The sequence below is a fragment of the Panthera leo genome, chromosome D4 (genome assembly GCF_018350215.1).
Source record: "Panthera leo isolate Ple1 chromosome D4, P.leo_Ple1_pat1.1, whole genome shotgun sequence".
NCBI lineage: Eukaryota > Metazoa > Chordata > Mammalia > Carnivora > Felidae > Panthera > Panthera leo.
The window spans coordinates 72,130,672-72,154,179 of record NC_056691.1 but is presented as its reverse complement, the minus strand read 5'-3'; the positions used below and the strand labels follow the sequence as shown (position 1 = coordinate 72,154,179).

Genomic DNA, 23,508 nt, shown 5'->3' with positions numbered 1-23,508 from the left:
CACTGCAGCAGCCCTTCCGGCCACCAGTTCCTTTTCTGCAGGGGGTAAGCCTCCAGCATCAGTTCCCTCTGATGATGCCCACTGTAGGCTTTCAACCTGCTTTTTCCCACTTCTCTATCCCCAGGTCTGGCCAATTCCTTTTGCTAGTTGTTAGTACTTTCCTTCCCTATATTTCCCTTTTGTTTTCACATTTAGATTTTTGTTCTACTGACATACTACTTTGGATTTGGCCAGTGAAGTCTCCAATGAGAGAGAATGATGCCAGAGAGTTCTGGATCTGCCAGCATCATCCCGTGCTCAAATAAATCCTGCTCACCTTTAATGTCATTAGGAGGTACATATTTCTGTTCAGTGCAACCTATAACCCAGGCCTGGGTCTGATCAACTGTCCTTCTCCCTGGATCCTCCCTAGTGCACCTGTTTTTCTGTTCCTTCTTCCTCAAGTTCTAATTCCTTGCACTGCCCAGGCAGGTGTCCGTAGAGCCTGTGCTATACCTGCTGTTCCAGCTACATGAACAATGAATGCTACTTGAAACTAATTTAATAGTGCATGAAAAATTCACTGATTTTTCTAGTCATTCTCTTCTTTTACAAAAAATTTTTTTTGAATATTTTTTTACTTTGGAGAGAGAGAGAAAGCTGGGGAGGGGCAGAGAGAGAGGGAGACACAGAATCTGAAGCAGGCTCCAGGCTCTGAGCTGTCAGTACAGAGCCCAATGTGGGACTCGAACTCATGAACTGTGAGTTCATGACCTGAGCTGAAGTTGGACACTTAACCAACTGAGCCACCCAGGTGCCCCTAGTCATTCTCTTCTTAAATATGTCCACATTTTCTATTTTTTTTAAAGTTTATTTAGTATTTATTTTGAGAGAGAGAACACATGCGCACACATGAGTTGGGAAGGGACAGAGAGAGAGGGAGAGAGAGAATCCCAAACAATGTCTGTGCTGCCAGCACAGAGCTTGACGTGGGGCTCATTCTCACAAACCATGATATCATGATCTGAGCCAAAATCAAGAGTCAGATGCTTAACTGACTGAGCCACCCAGGTGCCCCAGTATGTCCACATTTTCTCTAACTACATAGCATCACAATTCTAGTTATTGAGGAGTTTCCCATTAATGCTGACCCTGCCTTCCCTATTTAAAATGCTAAGAAGACCCCTCTTGATAGAATGATACCCCAATCTGGGCACCTGTTGGGGCAGGTGTCATTTTCTTCTGTCTGCCAAAGGAGTCCTTCTCTTCTTATCCTTGATGATCTTGAGCCACCATCCCCAACCTAGTAAATATCCCAATCTTTTCTAGACTCTTTAGAACAGTTACATTTGGATGCATTTCCTCATCCTTATCATATTTTTTCTAGCTGGACCAACAGGATTTCAAATTTTCTTCACCTTGATGTGATTTCCTTCACTTTACTTCATTCTCTCCTAATCTTGTGTGTAAGAACAAAATCTGTTTTGTAAACTGATTTCATTCCTTTTTTTTTTTTTTTGAGACTTGGCAAATCTCATTTCTAGAAACAGAGGAGTCTAGGCCTATATCTTTTATGATTCCTTCTTGGCACTGGAGTTTGTAATGATCCCACTGGATTTTATCTACTTTAATGCAAGAAAAATCATTGCTGTAGAATCCCCAGTCTGAGTCTCTGTGATAACATAAGAATAACTAAAGAACTTATTAAAACACAGGTGCCTGGGCTGTACCCTAGAGGTTCAGATTCAGTAGATCTGGAGTGGGGACATCAGATTTTCGTTTCTGGCAGGCTCCCAGGCCTCGGTGGTGCTCCTAGTCCACATTGTGAGTAGCACTGCTCTGACTGTATAGACCTTAGCTACTCCTGGGTAATTTAAAGGCCCTTTCTTGAATGTAAAGATGTGATAAAGTGATAGAAAGGAAAAAAAAAAGTAGCCAAAGATAACTCAGTGTGCTCATGCCTAAGAACTCGTGTTGAAGTTTTTCCTGGTTTGTGAAGTTTTCCTGATAATGGAGTATCTACCTCCTCTATTCCTGCAGTTTCAGCGACAGAGACTTGAGAGTCTCCATTTTCCCCCATGGTACTTTGCTCCCCCGTGATAGCTCTTGTCTTTATATAAACTCAGGGTCCAGTCAGTGTATCTACATTTTGCATTTGGGAGAGACTGAATCTTACCCCTTCTTTCCATAGAATGACAAATAAGAAATATCAACTTTATTGCCTGGGCCAATTCCCAGATAACTACCTCCAACACAGAGTTTCCAATAAAAGTTATATTAGAGAATGAAGCTTAGGTATGCGGCCAAATGGAGCTTCCTACTCCTGTTTCCTCCAGAAGTATGGGCAATTGGATCTGCAAAGGACCCTCCCCTGGCTTAGCCCGAGCTAAGGGCAATGGGTGAAGTCTGGTTAGTTGCCTCTTGGAGACTGGAGATATATGTGCCCCTTGCACCTGAGAACAGGCAGGTCCCAGAAACCAAGAATCTGCGTCTTGTTTGGGCTGTGACCTGTGATATATGAACTCCACCCACTAGGAAATGTGACCCAAAGAATGGTAGTGTCTTACCAGTGAGATTACATATTTATTGTTCCATCCTTGAGGATTAGTGAGTAGGGAGTGGAGACAGACCACAATTGTCTTTCCTTTTGTGGAAATGGAAGACAGGTAAATAGCAACCTTTAACACACTTGAGCAAAGTTATTGATGTCTGCAATGTTAGAGGGTTGAACAGGAAAGTTCTATTCTAGTTCTAGGAGTCTATGTTAGGAAAGCAATTTTAGGTTCCTTCAAATTCATTTATTTCAACATTTAAATTTCTTTCTTTTCTTTCTTTCTTTCTTTCTTTCTTTCTTTCTTTCTTTCTCTCTTTGTTTGTTTCTTTCTTTCTTTCTTAATTTTGGAGAAAGAGAGGGGTTCTTAAGTGGCTCATCTGACTTCAGCTCAGGTCATCATCTTGTGGTTCCTGGGTTTGAGCCCCACGTCGGGCTCCGTGCTGACAGCTGGGAGCCTGGAGCCTGCTTCAGATTCTGTGTCTCCTTTTCTCTCTCTGCCCCTCCTCCACTTGTGTGCTCTTTCTCTCTTTCTCTCACTCTCTCAAAAATAAATGAACATTTAAAAAAAATAAAAATAATTTTGGAGAGAGAGAGAGACAGATTGTGAGTGAGGGAGAGGGGCAGAGGGAGAAAGAGAAAGGCTCAGTTCCATGACTCTGAGATCATGACCTGAGCTGAAATCAAGAGTTGGATGCTCGGGGCACCTCGGTGGCGCAGTCGGTTAAGCGTCCGACTTCAGCCTGGTCACGATCTCGCGGTCCGTGAGTTCGAGCCCCGCATCAGGCTCTGGGCTGATGGCTCGGAGCCTGGAGCCTGTTTTCGATTCTGTGTCTCCCTCTCTCTCTGCCCCTCCCCCGTTCATGCTCTGTCTCTCTCTGTCCCAAAAATAAATAAAAAACGTTGAAAAAAAAAATTAAAAAAAAAAAAAAAAGAGTTGGATGCTCAACTGACTGATCCACCGGGTGCCCCTCAACATCCAAATTTCTTGAACAATTTATTTACCATTATTATTTAATTTATCCAATTTTGTATTCTTATTGATACAAACAACTAATTCGTATAGTAAGAATTTCATTATTATTTGTGTCAAACATTTTTCTTGTTTTATAGTTTCTTTTAATTTTGTTTATGGTGTTTTTGACATATAAAAGTTTTAGATTTTATGCAGTCAGTACTATTGATCTTTTCCTTTGTGATTTATTACATTAATATTAAACATAGAATTTTTTATGGGGCGCCTAGGTGGCTTAGTCAGTAAGCATCTGACTTTGGCTCAGGTCATAGTCTCACGGTTCATGAGTTCAAGTCCCATGTCAGGCTCTGTGCTAACAGCTCAGAGCCTGGAACCTGCTTCAGATTCTGTGTCTCCCTCTCTCTCTGCCCCTCCCCTGCTTGCATTCTGTCTGTCTCTCGTTCTCAAAAATAAACATTAAAAATTTTTTTTTAAACATAGAATTTTTTAAACAAAAGAGTATTACTTATATCCCATCTTGGTTTTCTAGGAAAAACTTTAAGTGACCTGCCTGGATATAGAAAATAAAATGAGTTAGATATGTAAGCTAAAGAAGAATGAAAACAAAGTCAGGGGCATAACAAAGTATGTAGGAATAAGGTTGGTCTAATCCATATCCTTACAACCTATTTGTTCATCCGTGGCTCATAAATTTAGGTTTAGTTTTCGACCCATCCAATCAGAAAGGGAGCCATTACATTGTCCTTCAGGTAACAACAAGGCTGTGTTTCTCGGGAGAGGTATAAGTTTTTTCAACAATGTGATCAGATGGGAATTCCAATTCTAGGGGTTTCATAAGTAGTGAAATGTAAAGCAGCATTTTAAGAGGATTTTATGAGGCTGTTTCTTTTATTGCTCATCAGCATGGCTCATATTAAAGGAAAGCACAGTTCAGTGTGGAGTGGACAAGGAAAGATGCCTTAAAAGTGCCTGTGCTCTGATGATCTGGCTTGATTCAGGGGAGGATTAGATTATTTTAGATTATGAGGAAGAATGACTGGAGTCCATGTGTCCTAAATATTTTTCTCAACGCAGATCTGATACATGGTAGGTGTCACTGAGCTTCAGACTGTTCTCTCTCATCAGTACTGAGGAGGCAGTGGTTCTGGGTTGAATCACAGGGGTCTGTGCCTGAACAGAAGGCTGCCCACCTCTGGTAGAAGATTGAGCCTGTGGAGCTGAACCAAGGGAATTGTTTGAATTTGCCCTGCACAGTTGAATGAGTGATTGAACTCCCCAAATTTCTCTCCACATAATATGATCACATACTTTTAGCCTGCAAATTTCAGGGTAGGTGTAACCAGATACCAAATTTGCCTTAAGAAAAATTTCAACAAAGTGACTGTAAAACTCCCCACTTTGAACAGATTTATATCTTCTTGTTCCTTCTAAGATAAAATGCAGAATGTACATCAAGGACAACTAAAGGATGATAAGATGATACCACTGTCTATAGAACAGTTATAAAAATAGTAATTTTGTTTTCAAAATAGTTGATGCTTAGCCATTCTTTCTGACACTATTTCCCTTGCAAAGCCAACTGTCCATTTAGACTGCTCCTAATTAGTGTTTTAAAAACTATAATGTTTATGAATAAGAGATTTTTTTTTAATGTTTATTTTTGAAGGAGAGAAAGACAGTATAAGTGGGGGAGGGGCAGAGAGAGAGAGAGAGAGGGAGGGAGGGAGGGAGGGAGGGAGACACAGAATCTGAAGCAGGCTCCAAGCTCTGAGCTGGCAGCATGAGCCTGACACGGGGCTTGAACTCACAAACTGCGAGATCATGACTTGGGCCGAACCCGGACGCTTAACCAACTGAGCCACCCAGGTGTCCCTGAATAACATATTTCTTTTTGTTGTTGTTATTGTTGTTGTTGTTCTCTTTAGCAGAGGAGTACATGCACTCAGTTACTTCTAAAATACTGTTGGTACATTTTCTAAAAAACAAAAAGAGGGAAACAGTATAGTCTTCCCTCTATTGCCTGGTAGAAAACCATGACTGTTAAGGTGGCTTATTTTATCTTTAAAATCTTATTTATTTATTTTAGAGAGAGAAAGCATGATTGGTGGAGAGGGGTGAGGGGCAGAGGGAGAGAGAGAGAATCTCGAGCAGGCTCCATGCTCAGCATGTTGGAGCCTGATGCGGGTCTCGATCCCATGACCCTGGGATCATGACCTGAGCTGAAATCAAGAGTCAGATGCTCAACTGACTGAGTCACCCAGGAGCCCCTGTTAAGGTGGTTTATGATTTAAGTTTTCTAATAGCACACATAATTTGAGATCTGTGTTGACCTTATAAAACTTCCCCCATAACTGATTCCTATTTACAGAATTGAAGTCCAAACAAAAGGTAAAAAAATTTAACATTGTTTCTGACAGTTTCCTTCAAAATGATAAATATTATAACAGTATTCTCTGGTAGGAGAGTTATGTCTGAAGTCTTTCTGCCTCTTTTGTAAACCATCAGCCTGAGAAGCTCATACTTGGCAGCTGGTCAAGCCAAAAAATGGCGTGTATTTTGAACAGAATACCCAATCATTTGCAATATGCCAAAAATGGGGAAAGTAAATGGTGTTCTGTCCTGTCCTTTCCTTTCCTTTCCTTTCCTTTCCTTTCCTTTCCTTTCCTTTCTTCTTCTTCTTCTTCTTCTTTTTTTTTTTTTTTTTTTTTTTTTTTTTGAGATAGAGTGCTCGAATGGGTAGGGAGAGAGAGAGAGAGAGAGAGAGAGAGAGAGAGAGAGAGAAGGAAAATCCCAAACAGGGTCTGCACCGTCAATGCATAGCCTGATGTAGGGCTCAAACTCCCAAACCGTGAGATCATGACCTGAGCTGAAGTCGGACACTTAACTGACTGAGCCACCCAGGTGCCCCAATGGTTGTTTCATTGTAAAATAATATAATGACATTGTAGATCCAGCTTGGTGGTATCATACCCATGGGGTAAATAAAGATGAATAGGTTATTTAACATTGGAGTGCTTCACTAAATGGGTCCTCAATGGCTTTGGAGGCAGTGGGTTCATCTTACTCTTTTCAGGACTTCCATATTCTTTTTTTTTTTTTTTTTTTTTTTTTTAACATTTATTTATTTTTGAGACAGAGAGAGACAGAGCATGAACGGGGAAGGGTCAGAGAGAGGGAGACACAGAATCCGAAACAGGCTCCAGGCTCCGAGCCGTCAGCACAGAGCCGTCAGCACAGAGCCTGACGCGGGGCTCGAACTCATGGACCGCGAGATCATGACCTGAGCCGAAGTCGGCCGCCCAACCGACTGAGCCACCCAGGCGCCCCAGGACTTCCATATTCTAATCATGTATACACAGACTTCAAGACTGCTGTCTCCTAGGCTGAAATCAGAGAAAAGATCACTTACTCCTTAGTCTAAAATGTCCATTAATACAATGCAAAGGAAAGCTAACTACAGTATATTCTTTTTTATTTCATTTCCTTTAACTTTTAAATTTTGGTATGATTTCAAATTTCTCTCTCTCTCTCTCTCTCTCTCTCTCTCTCATAGCCCCCCTACACCCCTCCCCACCCCAATTCTCTCTTCCTGAAATAAATCCTACTTGGTTATGGTGTATTTGTTTCTTCTGTGGTGTTGAATTGTTTCCACTAATATTTTCTTCAGCATTTTTGTGCCAGTATTCATGAGTGATACTGATTTATAGTTTTCTCTCTATTTTGTACCATCTTTATCAGGTTTAGGCATTAGTATTTTCTTTGCTTCATAAAAAGAATTTGAAAGATTTCCTTCATCATTATGCCCTTCATTATTTGAAGGGTTTCCTTCTTTGTTACAATTCGCATAGCATTTGGACTATCTGGTCTCGGATGGTTAGGTAGAATTTCCCCTCGAAACAGTCCAGGCATGGGGCTTTTCCATGGGGGTAGTTCCTTGATAACTGCCTCAGTTTTTTGCTTATGGAAAATGGTCTGTTTAAACTTTTTACGTCTAATGGGGTCAGTTTTAGAAAACTGTATTTTCCTAGGAAGTGCCCATTTTCTCTGTTTTTAAATTTATTTGCAGAGTGGTCTGAAAAGTAGTTTCATTTAACCGTTTGAATTTTCTTCTGTTTCAATGAGTATTTCTCCCTCTATTTGTATTTTCTTCCTTTTTTTGTAGATTAAGTTAGCTAGTAGTTGGTCTCTTATTTTAAAAAAGCCAAGGTTTTGTTTTATTAATTAGATCTGTTTTCTTTATAGCCTGTGGGCCACATCTCGCCTGTTGCCTGTTTCTATAATAAAATTTTATTGGACACAAAAGGCCGAGCCTTTTATTTACATAATGTCTATGGCTGCTTTTGTGCTACAAAGACAGAATTGAGTAGTTGTGACAGAACTGGACCAGAAACTTTTTACAAAGATAGTTACAATCTGACCCTCTATAGAAACAAGTTGCTAGGGGTACGTGGGTGGCTCAGTCGGTCAAGCGTCTGACGCGTCTGACTCTTGATCTCAGCTCAGGTCTGGATCTCAGGGTTGTGAGTTCAAGCCCCAGGTTCAGCGCTGGGTGTAAAGCTCTGAAGTTGTTGACCCATGCTCAACTGCATCATTAATTTCTGCTTTCATATTTATTATATTCCTTCTTATGCTTTCTTTTATTTTATAAAGGTGGTTGCATTTTATCTTCATTGTGAATTGTGGGTTTTTGCATTAAAAAGTGTTCTCTGTCATATTTAACGCTTTTTTTTTACTTGAACTCTACTTATGTGAGGATTGCAACCCCGACTTTCTAACGGTTTCCATTTGTCTGCTACACTATTGTCCATCATGTTATATTTAGTCTTTCTGAATCACTTGGTTTTAGGTGTCCCTCTGGTACCCAGCATATAGTTAGATCTTGTGTATATGGAATATTATATGTATATAAACTTTATTTTTATTATTTTTATTTATTTATTTTGAGAGAGCGTGTGAGTGTGCACTGTCAGTGCAGAGCCCGACGCACGGCTTGAACCTACAAACCACGAGATCGTGACCTGAGCCGAAGTCAGACACTTAACCGACTGAGCCACCCAGGCACCCCTATATGTATATACATTTTAAAACTCTCTATGGCCTTGATACTTGATAGTTTTGGCTGGATATAAAATTCTTGGTTCACATTTCTTGATTTGAGTTTTCGTAAAATTCGGTTCTTTGGTTGCCTTGCTTTTTATGTAGCTTTTGAGAAGTCTGATGCCACTTAATTCTGTTGCCTTTGGATCTTATTTATTTCCTTGAGTGAAGATGCTGAGGAGTTTTTCTTTATCTTTTTATTTTTTTTATTTTTAACGTTTATTCATTTTTGAGAGACAGAGAGAGACAGAGCATGAGCAGGGAAAGGGCAGAGAGAGAGAAACACAGAATCTGAAACAGGCTCCAGGCTCTGAGCTGTCAGCACAGAGCCTGACACAGAGCTTGAACTCACGGCCTGTGAGATCATGACCTGAGCTGAAGTTGGATGCTCAACCAACTGAGCCATGCAGGTGCCCCTCTTTATCTTTAAGGTGTAATAATTTTATTTGGCTAAGTCTTAGATTTGATTGTTCTGGATGAGCTTTCTCAGGTATAGAGTGGGACCTTTCAGTATTTATATTCAGATCTTTTGATTTTTGTAAACTTACCCTGGATTATAGTTTTAAATATTCTGCTTTAACATTCTTTTTCTTTTAGAGACTTCAATTATACATATGTTGGATCTCTGCTTATATTCTGTTTCAACCACTTGAATTTTGCTCCTTGCTACTTCTTTTTAATATCATTTTTTTTTCTTTTTGTTTGGTTTCCTGTATTTCTTCAATGCCCCTTATTAATTTTTTATTCTAATCCTTCTTTGGGTCTGACGACATTTTAGCTTTATTTCTGATACAGATTTGTCTTTTCCTTTTGCTTGTTTCCTGAATTCAGTCACTTTTGTCTCATTTTCTGCCTGCTTTGTGTCTATTTCTGTTCTTAGTTTTTGAATTTCTGACCCATAGTGCTTATTTGAGGATATTTATTTCAATTAATTGTGTCACAGGGTTTTTTTTTTTTAATTCTAGTTTGGGGGTTATTTAAAAATTGTAGTTTTTCATAAGCTGAAATATTTTGATTATCACATTCTTTTTTTTTTTTTTTTTTTTTCCAACGTTTTTTATTTATTTTTGGGACAGAGAGAGACAGAGCATGAACGGGGGAGGGGCAGAGAGAGAGGGAGACACAGAATCGGAAACAGGCTCCAGGCTCCGAGCCATCAGCCCAGAGCCTGACGCGGGGCTCGAACTCACGGACTGCGAGATCGTGACCTGGCTGAAGTCGGACGCTTAACCGACTGCGCCACCCAGGCGCCCCTGATTATCACATTCTTATCTTTCTTTTCTTTTCTAAATGAACACTGCTTTTGTATATTAATTATATAACATTGGTAGTTTAGAATGGTTAATAATATTTCTAGGTTAAGAGTGCCCTCTTCTGTTACTCAATGAAGTGCAGTTTCTTTAAAGGATATTTTTGTTGTTTTTTTGGTGAGTGTGGGGATGAGTTATATATTGTTTTATTTTGGGGTTCCCTTTTGTCTTGTAGGATCTTACATTCCCCCCTTGCTCTTTCTCATCACTGCTTCGTCTCCCCAGGACACCAGTTCTTTCCACTGAATCATCTTCTTTCCCAGAAGCGATGCCTTTTTCATGCCAATACCTGAAGTGTCCTAGACTTTCACCCTTTGCTTGTAGACAGTCCTGTGGTACACAAGATTTTCCTTTCAGTATTTTCACACTGAAAATGGAATTTCTCCTTCTGGGAGTGAATCTAGCTCACGTTCAGGCCCCTCATTTCCCTCTTCTCTTTTCCCTGCTCTTTCAGAGCCCCCTACTTTCTACAGTGACTTGTGGGAGGTTGAGAGATAGCTTTGCTGGAATTTGGCATTTATTCTATTAAAAGGCAACTTAAAGTTTCTTATATTCTCTGTCTTCTGGTTAGTATGACAGCACTGGTTTTATGTTGATTTGTTTGTTCTTGTTGATCTGAAGAATATTTTCGGAAAGGTGTTGAGAGATTTGGATTTAACTGGCCACCATTATCATTGAACAAATTGCAGCACTAATCTAGAATAAATTCTCAAGTGCTAACTTTTCCACCCCCATATCTTTGCTCATGCTCGCTCTTCTACGTGGAACCCCCGCCCCTTTTTTATTTAGTTCCTAATATTCCCATCCCCCCTTCTTCTACAGTCTCTCCAACTGAAAATAAATTTTCTTTCTGAATTCCTATACTCTGCTCCAGGGAAGTATGTGTAATAGTTTGGCACACTCTGGAGTCAGACTATCCAACTCAAATCTCAGATCTCTTACTCTTTGTATGCCTTTGGGCAAATTACTTAAACCTTTATGTGCCTAAATTGCTTTAACTGTAAAAATGGGAGTAGCAATACCTATATCATGGGTTTGTTGTGAAAATAAGTGGGTTATGGGGAACCAGCACAATACCTGACTCACAACAAGCATCTGTGAGATGTTAACTATTATTTAAATTTACTTTATGACATTTATTATATATGCCCTTATATTTTTATTATACAGATATAGGGTATAACTCTCTTTCTAGATTAAATACATGTTAAGGGCAGAAACCGTGTCTCTCAGTTCAGTGGGGGCAATAGACAGAATCAATAATAATACGGTGCATAACGTGTAATTGAGGTATTTGCAGGTACTATGGGGGCACAGAGGAAGTAATGACTGGTTTTGCCCAGAGTTGCTCCCTCACATTACTGAAGCAGAAACAAAGTTTCAAAGAAGTTGATGAACTAGGAACCAACTCTTCTCTTCTGTGAGGCATTCTTGCAGGTCTGGTTTTTCAACTGCAGGATTCTTGATTAGGTTGGCCTTCTGGGTGGGGAAGGGAGAGAAAGAGTAGGCAGAGTGACCACTAAAAATGAAGCAGGGAAGGAATATTGGTATGAGGGACAGGGCATGTACTTGCCATAGCAAGGGGTCAGAGAGCAGGGTAAGAAGAGATTCAGGACTGGTTCTATTGGGGATCCTTTTCTCCCCAGTTGAACACCTCACAGGTTCAACCTGCCTGTGGTCCAAACCATAAGCCCCCTGAGTGGAGGGAAGGGGACCTAGGGTGAGAGTTGCCCTCTGACCAAGATGCAACTGAATTTAACCAGTGAAACAGTTCTGTTTAATTACTCTAGCATATTCTCAGTGGGGGTGATGTCACCCTGGGGGCAAAATTACCCACAAGGGGGCAAAAATTTGTTCTTGAGAGGTGAGAGAATTTTATTCTTTTTATATATGAAGCACAGATAAACATATAGTACATAAGAAACATACAGCATATCTGGGATTATTACATTTTTATAGAAGGTGAGAGATTAGGGGAAAACTGTTTAAAAAGGTTGCTCATTTTTGCTTTTAATTCTCTTGCCTTTGGAGAGGTGTCAAGCAAGAAATTGCCGTGGCTGAGGTCAAATAGGTTGTTGCCTGCTTTCTCCTCTAGGGCTTAAATTTAATAGAAAACCATGGGGGAAGGGAAGGGGGGAAAAGTTACAAACAGAGAGGGAGGGAGGCAAACCATAAGAGACTCTTAAATACAGAGAAGGGGGGGGGTTGGTTTGGGAGAGGGGAAAGTGGGTGATGGACGTTGAGGAGGGCACTTGGGATGAGCACTGGGTGTTGTATGTAAACGATGAACCACTTGTTGGGATGAGCACTGGGTGTTGTATGTAAATGATGAACCACGGGAATCTACCCCCAAAACCAGGAGCACACTTTACACACTGTATGTTAGCCAGTTTGACAATAAATTGTATTAAAAAAATTAAAAAAATAAAAGGCCGCTTGTGGGGCTGTGATGAAAAACGGTAGAGAAACACTGTTGTAGCTTTATAATAGGTACTGATACCTGCTTATGACCTCTTTCAATTCAGTGTTTTTGTTGCTATTCTCGTTAATCCTTCCAAAGAAATGTAGCAGTGATTGCTTTCTGTTCAGTGAGTGTGCCAAGCTGATTTCCTACATGGGGGACACAGACCTTGGAGCTCCCTCTGACTGCTCTTCTTCCATTCTTGGTGACTCACATCCGTCGGGTCTCTGCTCACAAATCATCTCTGTGCTTTCTAGCCTCCTGCGTTGCTTTTCTTCAGACTTTACCAGCACACAAGATTATATTTTTTATTTGTTTTGTCTACTTATTTATTTTCTGCCTTTTTTGCTAGAATGAATTCCCTTAGGTGTAGCAACTTTGTTTCCTCTCCACTTTATCCCTAGCCCCTATCCCATGCTTGTAGATGGTAAGAACTTTCTAAGTATTTATTGAATGAATGTGTAAACTCACCACGTTCCAAGAAGGTTCACTTTTGAGTCTTTCCATTCATGGACGTGGCATTTCTCTATTGTTTTCTTTTCTGTCCTTCCGGAAAAAAAAAAAATCTTCATAAGTCTTGGACATTTCTAGTTAGATTTATTTCTAATAAATCTATTCCTATTCTATTTTATTTGAAGTTTGTGGTTTCTTCTCCTGTGGATAAGGATCTTTTGATTATTTTATTTAATTTTTTAAAAATTTAGTCTTAATTTTATTTATTTATTTTTAATGTTTTTTTAAATTTATTTTTGAGACAGAGAGAGACCGAGCATGAGCAGGGGAGGGACAGAGAGAGGGGGAGACACAGAATCTGAAGCGGGCTCCAGGCTCTGAGCTGTCAGCACAGAGCCGGACGCGGGGCTCAAACTCACGAAGTGTGAGATCATGACCTGAGCTGAAGTCGGACGCTCAACCGACTGAGCCACCCAGGCGCCCCAGTCTTAATTTTAGTTAGCACAAAGTATTATATTAGTTTCAGGTGTACAGTGTAGTAACTCAACACTTCCTTACATTACTTGGTGCTCATCATGACAAGTGCACTTCTTAATCTCCATCACCTACTTCTTTTTTTTTTTTTTAAGCTTATTTATTTATTTTTGAGAGAGAAAGTGCACATGTGTGTGTGCTCGAGAGGGGGAAGAGGGTAGGGCAGAGAGAGAGAGAGAGAGAGAGAGAGAGAGAGAGAATCTGAAGCAGGCTCCTTGCTGTCAGCGCAGAGCCCAACGTGGGGCTCCATCTCACAAACTTTGAGATTATATGACCTGACCCGAAATCAAGTGTTGGAGGCTTAACTGACTGAGCCACCCAGGTGCCCCTAGGATAGTTCTTTTTTTTAACTTTTGAGGAACTTCTATGCTGTTTTCCACAGTGGCTTCACCAGTTGGCATTCCCACTAACAGTGTAGGAGTGTTCCTTCCTCCACATCCTCACCAACACCTGTTATTTCTTGTGTTGTTACGTTTAGCCATTCTGACAGGTGTGAGGTGATAACTCAGTGTAGTTTTGATTTGTATTTCCCTGATGGTAAGTGAAGATGAGCATCTCTTCATGTGTCTGTTGACCATCTGTATGTCTTATTTGTAGAAATGTCTGTTCATGTCTTCTACCCATTTTTAATTGGATTATTTGGTTTTTGGCTGTTGAGTTTTATAAGTTCTTTATTTATTTTGGATACTAACCCTTTACCAGATATGTCATTTGCAAATATCTTCTCTCATTCTGTATGTTGCCTTTGGTTTTGTTGATTGTTTCCTTTGCTGTGAAGAAGTGTTTTATTTTGATGTGGTCCCAATAGTTTACTTATTGCTTCTGTTTCTCTTGCCTCAGGAGACATATTTAGAAAAAAGTTGCTATGGTCCATGTCAACAACATTACTGCCTGTGTTCTCTTCTAGGATTTTTTATGGTTTCAGGTCTCACATTTAGGTCTTTAATCCATTAAAAAATTTTTTTTTAATGTTTATTTATTTTTGATAGAGAGAGAAGAGAGAGTGAGTAAGCAGGGGAGGGCAGAGAGAGAGAGAAAGGGAGACACAGTATCCGAAATAGGCTTTAGGCTCTGAGGTGTCTTCATAGAGCCTTCCATGGGGTTTGAACTCACGAACCATGAGATCGTGACCTGAGCTCAAGTTGGATGCTTAACCAACTGAGCCACCCAGGCCCCCCTCTTTAATCCATTTTGAATTTATTTTTGCGTATGGTGTAAACAGTCCTTTTTTTTTTTCTTTTTCGTGATGCCATCCCAGCACAGTTTATTGAAGAGACTTTTCCCATTGGATATTCTTCCTCTTTTGTTGAAGATTAATCGACCATATAATTGTGGGTTCATTTCTGGGTTTTCTATTCTGTGCCATTGATCTGTGTGTCTTTTTTTTTTGTGCTAGTCTCAAGTGTTTTGATTACTGTAGCTTTGTAATAAAACTTGAAGTCCAGATTTGTGATGCCCCCAGCTTTGCTTTTCCTTTTCAGGATTGCTTTGACTATTCAAGGTCTTTGGTGGTTGCATACAAATTTTAGAATTGTTTGTTTTAGTTCTGTGAAAATTGCTATTGGTATTTTGATAGGGATCGCATTAAATCTGTAGATTGCTTTGGGTAGCAGGGATATTTTAACAATACTTATTCTTCCTATCTGTGAGCATGGAATGTCTTTCCATTTCTTTGTGTCATCTTCCATTTGTTTCATCAGTGTTTTATAGTTTTCAGAGTACGGGTCTTTTACCTCTTTGGTAGATGTATTCCTGGGTATCATATTATTCCTGGTGCAATTGTAAGTGGGATTGTTTTCTTAATTTCTCTTTCTGCTGCTTCATTATTGTTGTGTAGAAATGCAACAGATTTCTGTACCTTGATTCTGTATCCTGCCACTTTAGTGAATTTGTTTCTCAGTTCTAGCAATTTTTTTGGTGGAATCTTTCAGGATATATATATATGTGTGTGTGTGTGTGTATACATATGTATGTCTCATATCATGCAAATAATGAGAGTTTTACTTCTTCTTTAGCAATTTGGGTGCCTTTTATTTCTTTTTGTTGTCTGATTGTTGTGGCTAGGACTTTAAGTATTATGTTGAATAAAAGTGTTGAGAGCGAACATCCTTATCTTGTTCTTGACATTAGGGGAAAAGCTCTCAGTGTTTCCCCATTAAGGATGATGTTAGCTGTGGGTTTTTCATATAAGGCCTTTATTAAGTTCAGGTATACTCCCTCTAAACCTACTTGCTGAGCGTTTTTATCATGAATAGTTGTTGTACTTTGTCACATGCTTTTTCTGCATCTGAGATCATATGGTTCTTATCCTTTCTCATATTGATGTGATGTATCATGTTGATTGATTTGCAAATATTGAATCACCCTTGTAACCTAGGAATAAATCCCACTTGATCATGGTGAATGATTTTTTTAATGTATTGTTGGATTCAGTTTGCTAGTATTTTAAAGAGGATTTTTATGTGTCTGTGTTCATCAGGGATATTGCTCTGTAGTTCTCTTTTTTAGTGGTGTCTTTATCCAGTTTTTGTATCAGGATAATTCTGGCCTCAAAGAATGAATTTGGAACTTTTCCTTGCTTTTCTGGTTTTTTTTTGTTTGTTTGTTTGTTTTTTTTGAAATAGTTTGAGAGAAATAGGTATTAATTCTTCCTTAAATGCTTGGTAGAATTCACCTGTGAAGCCATCTGTTCCTGAACTTTTGTTTGTTGTGAGTTTTTTGATTACAGATTTAATTTCTTGGCTAATCATTGGTCTCTTCAAATTTTCTATTTATTCCTTTTTCAGTTGTGGTAGTTTACATGTTTCTAGAAATTTATCCATTTCTTCTAGGTTGTGTAATTTATTGGCATATAGTTTTTCATAATATTCTCTTACAAGAGTTTATATTTCTGTGATATTAGTTGTTATTTTCTCCTTTCTCATCTGTGATTTTATTGTGATTTTATTTTATTTCTCCTTTTTCTCTTGATAAATCCGGCTAAAGGTTTTAAACCGTTTTTTTTTCCCCCAGAGAACCAGGTCCTGGTTTCATTGATCGGTTCTATTGTTTTTTTAGTTTCTATATAATTTATTTCTGCTCTAATCTTTATTATTTACTTACTTCTTCTACATTTAGGTTTTGTTTGTTCTTTTTCTAGCTTCTTTAGGTGTAAGGTTATGTTGTTTATGGGAGATTTTTCTTCTTGAGGTAGGCCTATATTACTATAAACTTCCCTCTTAGAACCACTTTGGCTGCATCCCACAGGTTTTGGACTATTGTGTTTTCATTTTCATTTGTTTCCATGTAGTTTTTTATCTTTTTTTAAATGCTTTACTTATTTATTTTGAGAAAGAAAGAGAGCAAGGGAAGAGCAGAGAGACTCCCAAGAAATTTCTGGGCTGTCAGTGCAGAGCCCAATGTGGGGCTTGATCCCACGAACCGTGAGATCATGACCTGAGCCGAAATCAAGAGTTAAGACGCTTAACTGACTGAGCCACCCAAGTGCCCTTTTTTATTTCTTTCTTGATTTCTTGGTTTACCCATTCATTATTTAGCGGCATGTTACTTAACCTCCATGTATTTGTGTGCTTTCCAGATTTTTTCTTGTGGTTGACTTCTATATTTATAGTACTGTGGTCAGAAAAGATACATGGTATGACTTCAGTCTTTTTGAATTTGTTGAGGCTGGTTATGTGGCCTAATATATGATCTTTCTGGAGAATGTTCCATGTACTTGCAGAGAATGTATATTCTGTTGTTTTAGGTTGGAATGTTCTGAATATAGCTGTTAAATCCATCTGTTCCAGTGGGTCATTCAAAGCCACTATTTCCTTGTTGATTTTGTGTTTAGATGATTTGTCCATTGACGTAAGTGGGATGTTAAAGCCCCCTACTGTTATTGTATTACTATTGATTAGTTTCTTTATGTTTGTTAGTAAAGGTTTTGTGTATTTGGATGCTTTCATATTGGGTGCATAAATATTTACAATTGTTATATCTTCTTGTTGGATTGTCCCCTTTATTATTATGTAGTTTCCTTCTTTGACTCTTATTACAGTCTTTTTTCTTTTAAGTTTATTTATTTATTTTGAGAGAGAGAGTGTGCACTACACCTGAGTGCACAAGCGGGGGAGGGGCAGAGAGAGGGAGAGACAGAATCCCAAGCAAGCTCTGTGCTGCCAGCATAGAGCCCAGTGTGGGGCTCACATCCACAAACCGTGAAATCATGACTTGAGTTGAGATCATGACCTGAGCCAAGATCAAGAGTTGGATGCTTAACCAACTGAGCCACTCAGGCACCCCGACAGCCTTTGTTTTAAAGTCTATGTTGTCTGATCTAAGTATTGCTATTCCAGTTTTCTTTTGACATCCATTTGCATGATACATGTTTCTCTACCCCCTCACTTTCTTTTTTTTTTTTTTATGAGTGTTACTTTTATTTTTTTATTTTCTTTTTTTTACCTTATTTTTTATTTTTTTTCAATATATGGAGTTTATTGTCAAATTGGTTTCCATACAACACCCAGTGCTCATCCCAAAAGGTGCCCTCCTCAATACCCATCACCCACCCTCCCCTCCCTCCCACCCCCCCATCAACCCTCAGTTTGTTCTCAGTTTTTAAGAGTCTCTTATGCTTTGGCTCTCTCCCACTCTAACCTCCTTTTTTTTTTTCCTTCCCCTCCTCCATGGGTTTCTGTTAAGTTTCTCAGGATCCACATAAGAGTGAAACCATATGGTATCTGTCTTTCTTTGTATGGCTTATTTCACTTAGCATAACACTCTCCAGTTCCATCCATGTTGCTACACAGGGCTATGTTTCATTCTTTCTCATTGCCATGTAGTACTCCATTGTGTATATAAACCACAATTTTTTTATCCATTCATCAGTTGATGGACATTTAGGCTCTTTCCATAATTTGGCTATTGTTGAGAGTGTTGCTATAAACATTGGGGTACAAGTGCCCCTATGCGTCAGTACTCCTGTATCCCTTGGATAAATTCCTAGCAGTGCTATTGCTGGGTCATGGGGTAGGTCTATTTTTAATTTTCTGAGGAACCTCCACACTGTTTTCCAGAGCGGCTGTACCAATTTGCATTCCCACCAACAGTGCAAGAGGGTTCCCATTTCTCCACATCTCTCGAGCATCTATAGTCTCCTGATTTGTTCATTTTGGCCACTCTGACTGGCGTGAGGTGATACCTGAGTGTGGTTTTGATTTGTATTTCCCTGATGAGGAGCGATGTTGAGCATCTTTTCATGTGCCTGTTGGCCATCTGGATGTCTTCTTTAGAGAAGTGTCTATTCGTGTTTTCTGCCCATTTCTTCACTGGGTTATTTGTTTTTCGGGTGTGGAGTTTGGTGAGCTCTTTATAGATTTTGGATACTAGCCCTTTGTCCAATATGGCATTTGCAAATATCTTTTCCCATTCCGTTGGTTGCCTTTTAGTTTTGTTGGTTGTTTCCTTTGCTGTGCAGAAGCTTTTTATCTTCATAAGGTCCCAGTAGTTCATTTTTGCTTTTAATTCCCTTGCCTTTGGGGATGTGTCAAGTAAGAAATTGCTATGGCTGAGGTCAGAGAGGTCTTTTCCTGCTTTATCCTCTAGAGTTTTGATGGTTTCCTGTCTCACATTCAGGTCCTTTATCCATTTTGAGTTTGTTTTTGTGAATGGTGTGAGAAAGTGGTCTAGTTTCAACCTTCTGCATGTTGCTGTCCAGTTCTCCCAGCACCATTTGTTAAAGAGAGTGTCTCTGGGGCGCCTGGGTGGCTCGGTCGGTTAAGCGTCCGACTTCGGCTCAGGTCATGATCTCATGGTCCGTGAGTTTGAGCCCCGCGTCGGGCTCTGTGCTGACAGCTCAGAGCCTGGAGCCTGTTTCAGATTCTGTGTCTCCCTCTCTCTCTGCCCCTCCCCTGTTCATGCTCTGTCTCTCTCTGTCTCAAAAATAAATAAACGTTAAAAAAAAAAATTTGTAAAAGAGACTGTCTTTTTTCCATTGGATGTTCTTTCCTGCTTTGTCAAAGATTAGTTGGCCATACGTTTGTGGGTCTAGTTCTGGGGTTTCTATTCTATTCCATTGGTCTATGTGTCTGTTTTTGTGCCACTCCCCATATTTTAGATATATGTTATTATATTTTATTTGTGTGTGTGTGTGTGTGTGTGTGTGTATGTGTATTTTTGAATGTTTATTTGTTTTTGAGAGACAGAGACAGAGTGCAAGCAGGATTGGGGCAGAGAGAGAGGGAGACACAGAATCCAAAGCAGGCTCCAGGCTCTGAGCTGTTAGCACAGACCCCAATGCAGAGCTCAAACCCACAAACCATGAGATCATGATCTGAGCCCAAGTCAGAGGCCCAACTGACTGAACCACCCAGGTGCCCCTTATATACATATTATATATAATATATATATTACATATAATATATATATGTGTAATGTGTATATGTAATATATATCATAGATATAATGTATATTATATATATATATTATATATATTAATGTTTATTTTTGAGAGAGAGAGAGACAGAGTATGAGCAAGGGAAAGGCAGAGAGAGATGGAGACACAGAACCCAATGCAGTCTATGGACTCTGAGCTGTCAGCACAGAGCCCAAAGTGCGGCTTGAACTCATGAGCCATGAGCTCATGACCTGAGCCAAAGTTGGATGCTTAACTAACTGAGCCACCCAGGTGCCCCTTATATTCTTTTATTTTGTGAATTCCTTGACTGATTTTTTACAGAAATATTCATTTTTATTGCTTTTGTGTTTCCTTTATACTGTCATTTTTGGTCTCTCCACTCAAAGAGCCCCCTTTAATATTTCTTGCAGGCCTGATTTGGTTGAACTCTTTTAGTTTTTGTTTGTCTGGGAAACTCTTTATCTCTCCTTCTGTTGCTGGATAGAGCATCTTTTGTGGCAGATTTTTCCCATTCAGCACTTTCAATATACCATGCCATTCCCTTCTGGCATACAAAGTTTTTGTTGAAAAGTCTCCTTGTTAGCCTTATGGATTTTCCATTGTAAGTAACTGTCTTCTTTTTTCTTGCTTCCTTAAAAATGTTTTCTTTACCACTGTATTTTGCCATTTAATTACAATATGTCTTGGTGTGGGTCTGCTTTTGTTGATTTTGATTTGAGTTCTCTGTGCCTTCTGGATCTGGATATCTGTTTCCTTCCCCAGATTAGGAAATTTTTCGGTTACTACTTCCTCAAATAAATTCTCTGCCTCCTTTTCTCTCTTCTTCTTCTGGGACTCCTATACTATGAATGTCATTGCATATGATGGAGTCACTGAGTTCCCATTTTGCATGATTCTTTTTTCTCTCTTTTATTGAGCTTGATTAGTTCCTATTACTCTGTCTTCTAGATCACTAATTCATTCCTCTTCTTCTTCCATTCTTCTGTTCATTCCATCAAGTGTGTTTCTCATTTTGTTTATTGAGCCCTTTATCTCTGCTATGTTATTCTTTATCTTTGTGCTGAGGGTCTCAACTCATGTCTTCCACTATTTTTCTTAAGTCCAATGATTATCCTTATGATAATTGCCTTAAATTCTCTATCAATAATGTTACTTATATCTGTTTCACTTAGATCTCTGGTCATGGCCTTGTCCTCGTATTTCATTTGGGATAAATTTCTCTGTTCCCTTGTTTTGTCTGCCTCTCTGTGTCTGTTTCTGTGTTTTAAGAAAGTCAGCTATGTCTTCTGATCTTGAAAGTAGTGACTTTATGAAGAAGAGGTCTTGGAGTGCCCTACAGTGCAGTTTCCTCTGTTCACCAGAACCTGGCACTTCAGGAGAGTATCCTATATGTGCTGCTATGTGTGTAGTCTGCTGTAGTGTCTGAATCACTTTTCCCTTCAGTGCAGTTGTTTGCACTGATTCTCTGCCTGTTGTGGGCTGTGCTTGCTCTCTGTGGTGTTAGTGGGGCCCAGGTAGGGTGGGCATGCCTGCCGGGGAACTTGAGAGCAAGTGGTGGTGGTAGCAAAATTTGTGCTGGGTCACTAGTTCTATACTGGATTTCTTGAAGCACTATGGTGGCTGGGGGCTGTGTGCTGGTGTTGCTGGGGGCATGAGGCTGGCCATGGTATGCATCAGTGGCTGGGACTAATCTGAACCCGGTGGCTGGGCACGGTGAACTGCGGTGGCTGGGTACTGCATCTTTTTGTTGTAGTTTATTTGTTGTTTTAGTTTCCTATTGCTAGTTTGACAAATTACCACCAATTTAGTGGCTTAAAACAACATGAACTTATAGTTCTGGAGGTCCGAAGTTCAAATCAGTTCCATTCTGTTAAAATGATGGTGTCAGCAGGTGTGTATTCATTCTGGAAGCTGGAGGAGAGAATCAATTTCCTTTTCCTTTCGAGTTTCTAGATCCTACTAACATTCCTTAGCTTGGGCCCCATCCTCCATCTTTGAAGCTCATTGGTTTAACTGCTGCTTTTGTCCTTGAATCTCTCTCTAACCCTGATCTTCTTGTCTCTCTCTTATGAGGACCAAGGTCACTACATTGGGCTCATCTGGATAATCTTGGATAATCTCCCTATCTTATTCAATTGCAGAGTCCCTCTGCCATGTAAGGTAACATGGTCACAGATGGATGTGGACATTTTGGGGGGGCCTGTTTTTAGCCTACCATACTTGTTCTTATAGATCTATTGAAAATGACTAGTTTTTCTGTGTTCTTATATTTGGGTACACTTTGCCAAACTCCGTTATTTGCATGTGTTTTTCTCTTGTTTTCAAGTGATTTCATATTTGTTTTCAGTTGATTCTCTTAGATTTACTGGAAGTTGCGTTATTCCCTTTCTTCCTGGTATTTATAGCTCATTTTGTTCTTGCCTCTCTCCATGTCGTCTAGAATCTCATAGCTAATGCTAAAAAATAGCTTTGAGAACATGCATCCTTGTATTGTTCTTAACTTTACTAGAAATTGCTTCATTATTTTACCAGCAAGGATGGTGGTTTCTAATAAACACTCTTAAATTAAGGAGTTTCTATCAAATTAAATCTTAGTTGACTAAGATTTTTAGTCAGGAACATGTATTAAATGTGTTAACCGTAATGGGTATAGAAGTAACCATGTGGCCTTTCCCTTTTAATCTATTAATACTTTCCCAATAATGATCACCTCTATATTTCTGGAATGTATCTTCCTTGATCATAGTGTATTGTTCTTTGAAGCTACTGCTGACTTCTGTTTACTAATATTTTATTTTAGGTTTTTGCATTTATAATGATAAGTGAGTTTGGCATAGTGTGTTTTGTAATTGCTTGCACAATTTGGGAATTGTGGATATCCAGTCATCTTGAGTAAATTGGGAAACTTTCTACCTTTTTGTATGGTCTGCAACTTAAATAGTATTGAGGTTATCGGTTTTTGAAAGTTTCATAAGTATAAAGTTCCTTGGACTACTGCTAGTTATCTTTAAATTCTGTACCCAATAGTGAGATTCCATTATTCTGAAACGCCTGTACTTTCTTACCTACTCTGTCTTACAACATTTGAAGTACAGCTTGTGACCTGTGGAACAGGTTTTCTCTGGGCAAAGCTGCCCAATCCATAAAGAAGGGTCACATCTACCAATGTGGCTTCATTCATAGGAACCTGTCAGGCCAGGGGTTTACACAATAAAGGCTTGGTTCCCTTGAGACTTTTCTTTTTTTCAGGTGCTTTGGGAGTTGTCTTTATGATTTATTAATCATGGCAGTGTTGCTGTGAAACTTCTTAGCAAATCTTTTTTCAGTTCCGCAAAGAAGAGCACTTCTCAATGCTCTGCTCAAGTGTTGCTCCCTGCTCAGAATTTGAAATTGATACTTACCTGTATAAATGAGGTTGTCTAAGCCCGAATTGCAGTTTTAGGTTAGTAAACCAGGGGAGTTTGCAGTGACTGGATTTAAGTAATTTTTAAAAGGGATCCTCTGATTGGGTATCTTTTGATTTTAAATCTTTCATCAAGATTGAGTTTACATAAATGTAAAAGTGGTGTTTCTCAGACTGCCACCACTAATTTCTGAATTAAAGTACTACTGAAATTGTCCTGTGTAAGTGATTCCATGACAAGATAGCATTCTATTTTATAGATTTTATTTTTTAAGTAATCTCTATACCTACTGTGGGACTCAAACTCACAACCCTGAGATCAGGAGCTTCATGCTCTATAAAAGGTA

The 23,508-nt window shown here is 39.3% G+C and overlaps 1 protein-coding gene across 10 annotated transcripts in view; it reads left to right on the top strand.

Moving 5' to 3' along the window:
- The window catches only part of SUSD1 (sushi domain containing 1), a 284,906-nt gene that overhangs the window by 74,982 nt on the left and 186,416 nt on the right, over window positions 1-23,508 (top strand). The gene's annotated exons all lie outside the window — the stretch shown is intronic.